The sequence below is a fragment of the Ictidomys tridecemlineatus genome, chromosome 2 (genome assembly GCF_052094955.1).
Source record: "Ictidomys tridecemlineatus isolate mIctTri1 chromosome 2, mIctTri1.hap1, whole genome shotgun sequence".
Classification (NCBI taxonomy): Eukaryota; Metazoa; Chordata; class Mammalia; order Rodentia; family Sciuridae; genus Ictidomys; species Ictidomys tridecemlineatus.
The window spans coordinates 165999015-166012431 of record NC_135478.1 but is presented as its reverse complement, the minus strand read 5'-3'; positions in this window follow the sequence as shown (position 1 = coordinate 166012431).

Genomic DNA, 13417 nt, shown 5'->3' with positions numbered 1-13417 from the left:
AATCCTATTATAACATAAATGGTACATGAATTTAAAGTACATTGAATTGATCAGTGAATTTGTAAAAGTATTCTCTTTCCATGTGCAACAAATTTCTATTATTATAAAATACACCATTTCTATTATATTAAAATTAAACTACATGCTCAGTCCTTAGTGTAAGGATAATTAATAATGAGATATCCCTATTCATAATGGGCTGCTGTAAAATCTAGATATACTAATTCAATAACAGTTTTGTAGATTTTAGTAAGACAATTTCTGCACATGACTATAATGTTATGTCTATAAATATAATACAGAAAAATGCACATACTTTATTCAAAATCCACATCAACAGCATTACTCAGAGAATGAGAAATGAATTATTTAAATATTTCTCTAATTTAATTCTGAAATTTAGTAGTAGGAATGAATCTTAGAATTGAATTAATCTTGTCACCACACTTTATATAGGAATTTGAAAGTCTCTTAGTAGTTAAGTCAATTGTCCTTTGTGGAACACAGATCTAATCTTAAAACCCCGTGCTTTTCAACTGATGTTATACCTATCTGCCTTTGGACATGTTAGTATTTTGCAAATCTGAGATGTTCAGCACTGTGACCCGTTTCTTTTTTTTTTTTTTTTTTCAGAAAAGAATTTTTTAAAGTAAAATTTGCTAATGACTCTTGAGTTTTATATAACTCTTGAAAATCATATATATCCTATCGTGTGGTGTGAGTTTTGACGTGTGGGTGAGATGTAAGGCTCTATATGTAGATATGGGACATACGCTTGGATATGAGTGGATGTAGGAGGAAGACTATAATTTTTTACTGAATTGTGAAAAGTTACAAAATTATTACTGTCTACCCAGGTAGTTATAAAAGACATTGCTTAAAGTCAATTAATATAGAAGCATTACTTTATCAATATGTTGATAATTCTCAAATTAACATTCTACAAGAAAACCTCTTGAGTACCAGGCCTGTTTACATAACTATCTGATGTCCATGTGGGCATCCCAAATTTATCACACACCATAACCTACCCTTCTTTTTTCAAAACAATTCCTAGGCTAGATCTTTGTGCTAATACCATGAGTTATCCAATCAACTAAATAAGAAGTTCAAACTTAAAGAGTCATCTTTCATCTCTTTCTCATTTTCCACCCAATCAAACCCTAGTACTTTATATCCTAAATATTTACTGGATCTTCTCCTTTGACTTTAGTTTAAGGTCATATTAGTATTTTTCAAGTAGATTACTTTCATAGTTTTTTTTAAGAATTCTTTTTTACTGATTTTAAATGTAATCTCAGTAAAATGGTTAAGTATTTTTAATTTTAAATACTTATTATATTATTTTATGTAATAGCCTTAAAAATAGTCCACCATTTAAAAAAAGAAATATAAGCTTCTCAAAATAAAATTCAAGGCTTTCTTAAGAAATCAGGGATAAGTCCTTACACTGTTAGTGTCTGAGTTCCATAAAGTTGAGGCACTTATAGATGACTGAGCCCTCCACACTCTGAAAGCTGTACTGTGTTTGGCACAAGCTTCATCACTTGGTGGATCTCTTAATAGTTATAGATATCGAGGAACTCTTAACTGCTGTATTTTTCTTCTACAGATGTCCCTCTGTTTTGTACCTTGGTTCTCCTTTGCATATATGGTATTTAATGAAACTATTGTACTCTATTATGATCATCTTCTATATTGACTAGGAAACTGTTCAAAACGAATAGAAGAAGAGTGTTAAGGGACTATATCAGGTAATTAAAATATCACAATATGGACTGAGTTTTGGCCAAATCTACGGTACTGTATTCAATATAAGATGAATTCCTTTGATGGATGAGCTATTTAATTTCAAAAGATAATACAGATCCAAAAAGTATAGCAATAAGGATATGAAACTTGAAGACAAAAAGAACAGTATGCATGTTTCTCAGAGAACTTAACAAGGGAACCAAGTGTAAATGAAGAGGAGAACTTGAGGTTTCACCATGTATTTACAATTTGCATGTATCCAATAATTTAGACTGTGACTTTGACTAGCTTCACTAGTCTATGAGCCAAGATGTGACTGGTACAATGTGCATATTTACCAATACGTATAGTGTTTTTATTTTTGCTGGGTCACAGCAAAGCATTTCCACCTTAGTGTACTCATCATATTACAAATCTAGACCTTCATATTTCTTCCTGTTGATAGGTTACTTGACTGAGGTTATCAGTTGCTCATTTTAGTTTATAGTTTTGTTTTGCATATAGTTCTTGTTCAGTCTACAGCATCTTTGTTCTGTGAGAAATTTAATATGGTTAGAGACATTTAGAAGAATGTTTAGAACATAAACATGATTAATAATACTTCCTTCCAAATTTCTATTGATAAATATAATAAAATATAAGTATAGTCTTGCAACTCCAGAACCTAGAAAAATCATTCATGGAAAATTAATTTTATAGAACTTGAAAATATCACTTCTTTATACCACAATTCTATAAAACATTGATGATTCACCCATAAGCTTTAAGACAGATAAATATAAGAAGAGCTAAAGAAAAATGTGTGCCAAGTAAGCTTTTCAAAGGAGAATACCTAAATTTCAGATCAGTTAAATACAGGCATAATGTCAGTTAATCTTCTGCTATGTTGCAGACAGCAGAATAGTTGAATAAGTGATAGTTCAGTTTTTCCTGCTAAAAATAATTTTACAAGTGTTTTATTTCAATTTTAAGATAATTAAATATGTCCTATGCAATACAGGATTGCAGGTCACTTTTTATTATATATATGCAGGTCAAATAAAATTGAAATCATGGTTTTTAGAAAGGCTTTCAATAAATCTTAGAAAACTTAGATTCCTCTTTTTGTTAAAGATAGAAAATATCACATATATCAGTAGAAATTTATAGCTTTATTATGCAGTCTGAGATACATATTCATGAATTTCCAGAAGTCTTTCATATGTTTAGAAACTTGCAAAGCTTTCCTAAAATCAACGTAACCCCTAGACTAGATTGTCACTTGTCAACTAGGTTAACCCAACATTCCTCCTAAGTAGGAAAATTGAGTGTCCTATAACTTCCTTCCTTATTGAGGAAGTGACTCATTTTGAACAAAAAGACAATGAGAAGGCATTGGTTTCAGGAGGGCAAAATAGCCACAAGTCATGCTTCACAGACATCTGCAAAGCTCTTATTTCACAGTTGCACTACTTCCTCTGATTCCTCTGTCTTTCAGACTACAGTCCTTCATGACTCTTCCTGCCATTTTCCCAATGTTTCCTTCCAGACCGTCTTTACCATGGTTCCACCCCAACTTTTGTTATGTATAAATAAGCTCTAATTCTTTTTTATAAACTGTTTAATTTCTCTAATACCTATAGTAGCACTCTTTGACTGGACCCAGATAAATATATCACCCAAAGAGGATTCATTCTTCATCTAACTGGGATATTCCTCATCTGTGAAAGAGTAGACAACATGGAAGGACACACATATGCTTTCAGGGAGTATGGATCACCTATTTGTCAGCTGGGTAAGTCAAATCAGCCTTTCTGATCAAACAGAAAACACAGTTAATGTTCAAGGTACCTTTTATTCACATAAATAGAATTTCAAAAAGGAAAAGTATACAAAATATTTTATGTTCCAGTACCTTAAACTTTACATCCAAATGTAGCAAGTGAAATGACTGACTTTACTCAAAGTAAATAAATGGATTGTGTTCAGTTCATTCAGTAGGTTAAGAGTGGCATGGGGCTGAGGTGATAATCCCTATGCTTAAAGAATATACACTCTTGCCAGCCATGGTGGTACATGCCTGTAATCCCAATGCCTTGGGAGGCTAAGGCAGGAGGATAACAAGTTCAAAGCCAGCCTCAGAAAAATGAGACACTAAGCATGAGACCTTGTCTCTAAATAAAATACAAAATAGGGCTGAGTTCAATCCCTGGTACACTCCTCCCCACTAAGATGAACATACACTCTATTGGCAGTGGTTTAAGAAGTCAGAATTATACTTTTTCCTTTATGAGTTTTAAGCACAAAGGTGGAATGTGAACACACTGCCGGCTGGGCACAAATCACAGAGCCACCAAAAAGCACTTGCATGTTCAAACAGGAAACTTTATTGCCTGAACTCCACCAGCACTCCATGCACACTCCCCGGGAACTCTCCAGAACGCCACCCATGCGGCTCCTCTCCGGCACACCACACCAACCGGAACTCCCTCCACTGGAACTTCACCAACCAACATGAACTCCCCAGGAATTCCTGTGAGAACTTCAAAGTAGCAGGCACCCGAGGTGGTCAGCAGAGGTCTATATACAATTGACTCAATCCAGCATCATCTTAATGGCTTGCCTCTTAACCACTACTTCTGGCAAAATGCCAGGGGCCATTCCAACTGGGCTGTGGCTCTCAACAACACACATGTATAATTATGTGTGTGTGTATATATATATATATATATATATATATACACATATATATGTACATATATGTATATATGTATATATATACATATACATATGTCTATATATATATATTGTTTGAGTACGTGATTTTGCTAGAAGTCTAGCTGCTATTGTAAAACTAGTATGTGATTATTTTAATTCCTGTATATTCTCTGAAGCAAGAACTTTTTCCTATTGCATGCAGATTTTCCATTTTGAGTTTCCATTGTGCAAGAATTAAGAAAGACCCTCAAAATACAATTATTTCAATTTAGTATATATTTTAATGTCAAGCATCTTGAAGATCACCCCTGGGTTTGGCAATTCCCTAGGAAGACTCCTAGGTATCAGGGTATAGTCATACTTACAGCTATTAATTATTAAAGCGTTAGAATACCAAGAACAATCAACAAGGGGAAAAATCTCAGGGGTGCTGTCTGGGGGGAATACAGAATTCATCCTCCAAGGATCTTCTTTCAGAAGAGTCACACTGGATACAATTACCCCAGCAGTGTGTGAAAACAAATGTGAACTGTTACCAACTAGGGTTATTCCTTAGGGACTCAGTGCACAGGGTGTTTCCTGGAGCTGATCACAGAGTCACTCCTGCTTGGGGAGTACCCAAATTCTAAACTACTACAAGGAAATCAGGCATTCAGCGTAAATGATATTGTTTATTCGAATAAATAGGACCCAGTGAAGCACTCATAAATCAGCACTAGAAACCCTGCTAAAATCTGAGTTCCCAAGTGCCCGTCAAGAGCTGATCTTGTGTATTGGTCAGTGTGTTAGTCAGCTTTTTCACTGGTGTGACTAAAATACTTGACAAGGACAATTAGAGGAGAAAAAAAAATTTATTTGGGGACTCACAGTTTCAGAGGTTTTAGTACACAGATAGCTGACTTCAATCTTTGGTGCCTGAAGTGAGGCAGAAGTTCAAGGCAGTTGAGTGTGGTGGAAAAAAGCAGTTTGGGTCTCAGCATCAAGAAGTAGAAGAGCCCACTCAACAAGGACACAGTATGTACCCCAAAGCCTTGCCCCCGGGGATCCAGCTCCTCAGCCAACCTCCACTTGTCTACAATTACCATACAGCTCAACCCTGTCAGGAGATGTTTTAGTCAGCTTTTTCATTACTTTTACCAAAAATCCTGACAAGAACAATTTTAGAGGACGAAAATTTTATTTTGAGGTTCATGCTTTCAAAGGTCTCAGTCCATAGATAACTGGCCCCTTTCCTTGGGGCTTGAGGTGAGGCAGAATATCATGGCAGAAGAGTGTGGCAGAACATGTCCAGTAAGAAGAAGAGAGGGCTAGCTCCCTCACCACAGACAAAAAATACATCCCAAAGACACACTCCCAGGGACCCACCTCCTCCATACACACCCTACCTGCCAATAATTACCACCAAGTTAATTCCTATCAACAGATTAATGCACTGATTAATTTAAGACTGTCATAATCTAATCATTTCACCTCCAAACCTTCTTGCATTGTCTCACACATTAGCTTTTGATGAATACCACATATCTAAGCCATAACAGAAGATAAATTCATTGATTAGGATAAGGCTCTCATAACACAATTATGTCTCTTCTAAACTTTCCTGCACTCACACATGAGTTTTTATGGGACACCCCACATCCTAACAATAGCAGTCATCATTTCATTGTTGTGACAAAATACCTGAGAAAATAAGCTTAGAGGAACAAAACTTTATTTTGGCTGTTACAAAAGTTTCAGCCCATGGTCCCTTTGCTCCTTTGTTTCTGGTCCTGTGGTAAGACAAATCATTATGATGGGGTATGTGTGGCACAGCAAAAATGCTTACCTCGTGGCAGTTTGGCAGGAGAGAGAGAGAGAGAGAGAGAGAGAGAGAGAGAGAGAGAGAGAAGAAGGGTGGCCCTGGAGATAAGATGTAGTCCCCATGTGCATGTCCCCAAGGACCCACTGGCTTCAATAAGATCCCACCTCCTAGTTTTCACCATCATTCGACACTACATTCTAATTATGACACCATCGATGAATGAATCCATTGAATTCTTAGGAGCCAATAATCTCCTGAAAGCTCACCTCTGTTCATTGGTATAGTGGGAACCAAGCCTTTGACATACGAGCTTTAAGAGGACATTCCAGATTCAAACCATAACATCTTATAAGTGGACCTCTCAACGAATAGCAGTCAGACCTTCTATGCTAACTCCTTTTTGTATATCCCTATATTGACAAAGTGATTAAAAAATGTAACTGAACAAGTGCTAGACCTGTGGCCACTGATGTCAGGACCCAAAGTACAAGTAATACCTTTAAGTTTAGGGATGTTTGGGAAAACAGAGTGATGCTTCTCTCCTTCTGGGACTTGATAAGATCACTACTCTTATATAAAGTAGCTGATGGGCATATGGTTTAGCAGATTTTTCTCAGCTTGAAAGACATTGGTTTCATAGCTGATGTCCCAATTTTATACATTTACTGAGACACTATCTCTCAAATTAGAGTATTCAATTCTGGTTTAATTTTTTTTGTTTGGTCTTTATTGCTCTTATGAAAATAAGAATCATGTTTTAGCTCAGTTCATGGATACTTTAAAACCATATGACAGTCATACCCTCTTGACCATACCTGTCTAGCAGTTAGGTATTTCCTCCTCTGGGTACCTGCAGCTGATTTAATGGTAACTATGCAATATATTGCATCACAATGTCCAAATGTCAAAAACAAGATTTAACTACTACTGAATATTCAAAAAATATTTCCTCATGAATGAGTACTCTCTATAGTTTATATCTGTTTGTACTGATGTAATAGCTGGCAGAGTGAATACTAGTCATTAGAAAAGTAATCAATCAGGCCTTGTAAACCTAGAATAAAATGAGATAAGATAATAACATAGTAAATTAAAAAATAGAATATGTACAGTATACATACTATGTTTGTGTATGTTTTTTAGTTGTAGATGAATACTTTATTTATTTTTATGTGATGCTGAAGAGTGAACTCATGTCTTATATATGCCAGACAAGCACTTTAACACTGAGCTACAATCTCAACCCTAGCTGTGGTTATTTTTGTGTGATTTATTTTAAAAACTTTTCAGACAGCCACTTTTTTATTTGAAAACAACTATAAGCTTTATTTCAGGATATTTAGAAAAAGTTGATAGTAGGATCATATATTTCAAATGAACTGGAACTATTTAAACTGTAAAACAAAATTAATAATAAATAATAAGAATAATGGATAATATGAAAATAATAAATTTTATAACCCCCAACCACAAGGAAGATTATAGTTTAAATAACTTCTAAGTATACTGTAGCTACATAAAGTGGAGACAGCAGAGTAATTCTTTTCTTCTCAAATTAGAGACTGTTCTCTTTCCACCAAGAGCCAGAAAATCTTATATAAGCCCTCCCACAACAACAGGCATTTAGATTCATAAGTTCCTTGGTATTTACGAGCAGCTGTAGTTAGCAGAACTGGAGGAGAGTTCTACCTCCTGGAGTTCTAGAATTTGCACAGATCTGTGCATAACAAATAGGAACAGAAATAACTGGAGCTATGAAATGCACTTGATGAAGAAAGTTCTTAAAATTGGTACTTGAATCAATCCCAACCTTAATGACTGAGATTTCTGTGCAGCTACAATACCAGTCTTCATACAAGGACTTGATAACTTAATAAGACACTTAATTGGATGCATGAAAATAAGGGATTTGACAAATTAGAAAAATGGGACAACAAAATTATCTCCTAAAGCATACCTTGGTTAAAGTTTTTTATTATTATCTAATATAGAACTTTTTGGTAATACATGTCAGAACACCATTTTACCTATGTCTATTTTTCTTAAGGATTAGTAGCTATCAACTAGTTAATTTTCTTTAGTCATACATACTTAATTACAACTTTTACTATTTTCTTACAAAATACAGCTATGAACAATGCATTTCCTTCTATTATAAAAAGGTTATTTTTCCCAGCATATTGAAAGAGAGAAATGTATTTATCTTATATTTGCTTTGAATTCAGCCACTTAGTAGCCATACTTTCTGGCTTTTCCTTTGGTAATTCTTGGATTCCATCCACATGGACCCTAGAGAGATTTTTGTCCATATTTCTTCTATTTTTTTCAATAGTGGAATTATTCATATGTGTAATGTGAAATGTCTACAAAGTAGTAGAACCAAAGGACTTATACACAAAAGCAACAGCTTTCTGATAGAGTCTTGTCCCATTCCCCAACTCATTCTACTTTGAGAACTTGTAAATTTATAGTTGCTTAGTTGTTTCATGAGGAAAATGTATATTAATCTCTCAAGAAATGTTTTTAGAATTATATCTTATGTTATTTAATTCAGATTATATATATTGACTTTCTACTGTGGTGGCTAGGAATTTAGCGCACCTATTTTCCCCTATAGCTCTTACCTTAATGGATCAGACAATACTTTTTATTATATCATTCCTCTATTAGTTTTATGTATTCAAATAATTAAAAAGTATTTTTATTTCCTGTCACGTATACTGGAAATAACATATTTTGTTGTCTTATCAAGAAAACAAAAAAATTGGAATAGTTTTCCTACAATTTGGCTTTCATTTGCTTATTTCGTAAATTTTATCATCTATACTTTTACTTTAATATATCTATGTTGAATAATATTTCCATGTTGTTTTTCCCCCACTTTTATTAGTGCATTGTAGTTGTACATAACGATTGTATTTGTTGTCACATACTCAAACATGCTCACAATATATGAAATAACAACATAATTTGGCCAATATCAATGCCCAGCATTTCCCCCTTCCCTTCCCATCTTCCACCCCTTGGATTTTTTTCTCTCTGATCTTCCTTTAGTTGTTATGCAATTCTTGCCCCCATCTACCTTATACTCTTTTTCCTCTTTCACTTCCACATGTGAGAGAAAGCATACAACTCTTGACCTTCTGAGTTTGACTTATTTTATTAACATAAGGGTCTCTAGTTCCATTCATTTTCCTGCAAATGACATAATTTCATTTTTTCTTTGTGGCTGGATAAAACTTCACTTTTTTGTGTGTGTATATCACATTTTTAAATTTTTTTATTCTAATTAGTTATAGATGACAGTAGAATGGATTTTGACTTGTCATACATAAATGGAGTATTACTGGAGTATAACTTCTCATTCTTTGGGTTATACATGATGTAGAATTACACAAGTTGCATAATAATATATGCACATAGGGTAATAATGTTGATTCAGTCTACTATCCTTTCTATCCCCTACCCTCCCTTCACTCTCCTCTGTCTAATCCAAAGTACTTCTATTTGTCCCCACCCCGCTTATTGTGAATCAGCAGCCACATATCAGAGAAAATAATCTGCCTTTCATTTTTTGGGGATTGGCATATTTTGCTTAACATAATATTCTCCAATTCCATCCATTTATTTGAAAATGCCATAAATTCATTCTTCTTTAAGGCTGAGTAATATTCCATTTTGATTATATACCATATTTTCTTTATCCATTCATCTGTTCAAGGACAATTAAGTTGGTTACATAGTTTAGCTATTGTGAATTGAGCTGTTATAAACATTGACATGGCTCTATTATTGTAGTAAGCTAATTTTAAGTCCTTTGGTTATAGATTGAGAGTGGGATAGCTGGATCAAATGGTGGTTCCATTCTAAGTTTTCTGAGGAAAATTCATATTGCTTTCCATAGTGGTTGCACCAATTTGCTGTCTCACCAGCAATGTATGATGAACCTCTTTCCCCATATCCTTGCCAACATTTATTGTTGTTTGTATTCTTGATAATTGCCACTCTGACTGGGGTGAGGTGTAATCTCAGTGTAGTTTTGATTTGAATTTCTCTAATTGCTAGAGATGTTGAAGATTTTTACATATATTTGTAGACTGATTATATTTATTCTTCTGTGAAGTGTCTATTGAGTTCCTAAGCCCATTTATTGATTGGGTTATTTAATTTTTTGGTGTTAAGATTTTTGAGTTCTTTATAGAACTATAGAAATTAATGATCTGTCTGAGGTGTGTGTGATAAAGAATTTTCTCCCATTCTGTAGGCTCTCTATTCATATTATTGATTGTGTCCTTTGCTATGTCACACTTTCTTTATCTGCCTATCTACTGATGGACATCTAGGCTGGTTCCATAGTTTGGCTATAGTGAATTGTGCTGCTATAAACATATCTCACTATAGTATGCTGACTTTAATTCTTTAGAATAAATACTTAGATGTGGTATTCTGAGTCATATGGTAGTACCATGCCTAGTCTTTTGAGGAAACTCTATACTGCTTTCCATAATGGTTATACTAATTTACAATCTCACCAATAGTGTAAAAGAGTTCCTTCTTCTCCACATCCTCTCCAGCATTTATTTTTATTTGATGACTGCCCTTCTGTCTGATATGAGATAAAAATATAGTGTAGTTTTGATTTTGCATTTCCTTAATTGATAATGGTATTGAATATTTTTTCATACATTTGTTGGCCAATTAAATTTCTTCTTTTGAGAACTGTCTGTTTAATGTATTTGTCCATTTATTAATTGTGTTATTTGATTTTTTGGTGAAAAGTTTTTTGAATTCTAGATGTCAATCATCTGTCAGAAGACTAGCTAGCAAATTTTATCCCATTTTTTTTTCTTTTGGATGTCTCTTCACATTCCTAATTGTTTCCTTGCTCTACGGAAGCTTTATAATTTGATGCCATTCCATATATTAATTCTTGGCATTATTTCCTCAGTTTTAGGGGTCTTATGGAGAACCTTGTCTGTGCCTATATGCTGGAGTGTTGAACCTATGTTTTCTTCTAGGAGTTGCATAGTGTCTGTCTAATTTCTAGGCCATTGATCCATTTTGAGTTTATTTTTGTGCAGGGTAAGTGACAAAGGCATAGATTCATTACTCTACATCTGGGAAACCTATCTTCCCAGCACCATTTGTTAGAAAAGTCTGCCTTTTTTCCAGTTTGTGTTTTTGGCACCTTTGTCATGATCAGATGACTGTAGATATGTGGGTTTGTCTCTGTTTCTTCTATTCTGTACCATGGGTCTACATGTCAGTTTTTATACCAATACCATGTGTGTTTTATAACTATAGCTCTGTATTATAATTCGAAGTCAGGTATTTGAATGCCTCCAGCATTGCTTTTTTTGGTTTAAAATTTCTTTGGGTAATTGGGGTCTTTTATTCTTCCAAATGTGTTTTTTTAACACTTTTAAACAGCTTTATTGAGTTGTAATTCACAGACCTTACAACTTACCCATTCAAAGTATACAATACAGTGATTTTTAGTTTATTTACAGATTTGTGCAACCATCAATCAAGTATCTTTAAAACATCTCATCACCTCAAATCAAGCCCTGCACTCTTCATCTTTTCCTTCCTATACCCTTATCCCCCCCAACCCTATGCAACCATTAATTAACATTCTCTTTGTCTATTCTGGACATTTCATACAAATGGAGACATACAATGCAGGCTTTTCGTGTCTAGCTCCTTTCACTGAGCATGTTTTCATTGTTCGATCATATTATAACATGTATCAATATTGCATTCCTTTTAATGCCCAAATCATATTCTAGTATTTGGATGTACCATTTTTCCATTATCTGTTCATGAATTGATGAACATTTGGGTTGTTTCTACTTTGGGGCTGGTAAGGGTGCTATGATCATTCCTGTGCAATAAGTATATTCACAAGTCCTTTAGGTGTTCACAGTGTCTGTTACAGTTTGAAAGCCACTATCATAGATTGGAGTTGGGGAGATAAAAAATGGTTTTTAGAACTGATTTTTTTTTGTTCTGTGAGGATTATCATTGGTATTTTGATGGAGATTTCATTTGGTCTATATTTCTTTTGATAATATGACCATTTTAACAATATTAATTCTGCCTATCCATGAGCATGAGAGGTCTTTCCATCTTCTGAGTTCCTCTTCATTTTCTTTCTTTAATATTTATAGTTTTCATTGTATGAGTCTTTTACCTCATTGGTTAAATTTATTTCAAGGTGTTTTTGTTGTTGTTTTGTTTGTTTGTTTGTTTGCTTTTTTCAGGTATTATAAATGAAATTATTTTCCTGATTTCTTTATCAGCAGATTTGTTGTTGGTATGTAAAAAGGCAATTGGTTTTTATATGTTGACTTTATAACCAGGAACATTGCCAAGTTCGTTTATTAACTCTACAGTATTTTGGTGTAGAATCATATATGTTGCAACAGTGATAACTTCCACCTTTCCTATTTATATCCCTTTACTTTTCTTTTCCAATTTCTCTTATTAGAATTTCTAGCACTGTATTAAACAGAAGTGATGAGAGTGTAAATCCTTGTCTTCTCCCAGGCTTTAAAGGAAATACATTCATCTTTTTCCCATTTACTATGAGGTTGGCTTTTGGTTTTTCAAATATAACTTTAATGATGTTGAAGTAGATTCCTTCTATCCCTATTTCCTTCAGTGCTGAATTTTGTCAGAAGCATTTTATGATTATATTGAGATGACTGATTTTTGTTTTTAATTTTTTATGTAATAAATTACATTTATTGATTTACAAATGTATTAAAACATCCTTCAATCTCTGGAATAAAACCGACCTGTTAGGCTTGTATAATTCTTCTTGATATGATGTTGAACATGATTTTCTAATATGCTATTAAGTGTTTTGGTATCTAAGTTCATCAGGGATTTTGGTCTATAATTTTATTTTCTTGATATGCCCTTATCTGGTTTAGGTAGTAGAGTGTGATATTCGCTCCATAGAATGAATTTGGTAGTATTCTATCCCTTTCTTTCATGAAATAATTTCAGGAGTACTGGCATTAGTTCTTCTTTAAATATTTGGTAGAACTCAGTTGAGGATCCACCTAGTCATGAGCTTTTTTTGTTGGAAATTTATTCTATTTCATTGCTAGTTTTTGATCTATTTATATTTTCTATGTGCTCTTGATTCAATTTTTGTCA